Source organism: Budorcas taxicolor, chromosome 11 (assembly GCF_023091745.1).
Source record: "Budorcas taxicolor isolate Tak-1 chromosome 11, Takin1.1, whole genome shotgun sequence".
Taxonomy (NCBI): domain Eukaryota; kingdom Metazoa; phylum Chordata; class Mammalia; order Artiodactyla; family Bovidae; genus Budorcas; species Budorcas taxicolor.
In genome coordinates, this window is record NC_068920.1 from 42,142,811 (window position 1) to 42,144,182 (window position 1,372).

General features: G+C 52.3%; 1 non-coding gene across 1 annotated transcript; it reads left to right on the forward strand.

Moving 5' to 3' along the window:
* Positions 1 to 441: 441 nt before the first annotated feature.
* TRNAG-GCC (transfer RNA glycine (anticodon GCC)) lies at positions 442 to 514 on the forward strand. Its single transcript has one exon. It is a non-coding gene; the product is annotated as a tRNA-Gly (tRNA).
* Positions 515 to 1,372: the final 858 nt, after the last annotated feature.

The following is a 1,372-nucleotide window of genomic DNA, read 5'->3' on the forward strand; positions in this document are numbered from 1 at the left end:
CACCAAGGAGGGCTGGGTCCCCTCTGGGGTGGGGAGCAGTGTTCTCTGCCTGGTGTCACGTGAGGCTTTTAGACCTCACAGGGTCAGACCCTACCGGGAGCTCACACAGACGGTCCCGGGCAGCACCTGCCTTCCAGGACACCTTCAGGGCAGGTAGGGAATCTGCAGGTAGCTGTGGGTGGGACAAAGGAGCCCTCACAGAGGAATGTGGGAAAAAAGAGAGAGCTTTCCTGGAAGTCTGGGCTGGGAGCAGCCAGGAGGAGGGTGGTTGGAACATGACAGGGATACATCTAGATGGTCCCTGCTCATGGCTCAGCAGAGTCTGAAGTACAGTAGCCATTAGCCCCATGTGGCTGTTACTAAAATTAAGTAAAATTAGAATCCAAAGTTCCCCAGTTGCATGAGTTACATGGCAAATGCTTAAAAGCCACATGGGGAACTTCCCTGGTGGTCCAGTGGGTAAGACTCTGCGCTGCCAATGCAGGGGGCCCAGGTTTGATCCTTGGTCAGGGAACTAGATCCCACATGCTGCAGCTAAGAATTTGCAAGCCAGAAGGAAGATTGAAGACTCCATGCACCACAACTAAGACCCAGTGCAGCCAAATAAATCATATAAATATATATTTTAAGAAGTAAAAGATGAAAGCCACAAGGGACCGGTGACTACCATGTTGGACAGTGCAGAGACTGGAATATATCCACCATGGGAGCACTGCCCTGGAGCCCGCTAAGGGCTAGTGCTAAGCTTGGACCAGTTGCTAGTCCTCTCTGAGTCTTGGTGTGCTCTCTGAATGGGGCTAACAACAGTCACTTAGAAGATTCAGTGAGTTCAATGAGCTCAAAGTCCTTGCGACAGCAGCTGGAAAGGGCCGTGGATCTGCCTGTAGAGAAGGGCACAACCTATGCCAAGGCACTAAAAATATGATATGGTTTACTTCTGGAAGGATGTACAACATCCAAATACACAGGGCAAAGCCACCCGCAACACTGTCTCTCAGCCGCCACATCACCCTGCCTTTGGCAGCCTGAGCCTACCTTGTTTGGTAAGCTGGCATCATCACCTCCCATCTGCAGAAGAGGAGAAGGATCCGCTCAAGGCCAGCAAGGAGGACACTGCTGTCTGGACCCCGGCCCAGATCTCACCTCCACTGCCTCCAGTGTGGCCTGTGACTCCCCAGTTCCTTAATAGGCCCCAGGGCAACCCCTTCTTTGATGATGTAGGACACTCCTTATCTAGCCCACTATTTTGAAGTTCTTTTCCATGTCTGACCTCAGCCTTACAGGCTGCAGAGTGACCCTTATATCTTAGGCTTCCCCCATGGAGATGCCACTGGGGCTGAGGTGGGGAGGTAGCAAGGAGAGAGGGCTTTTG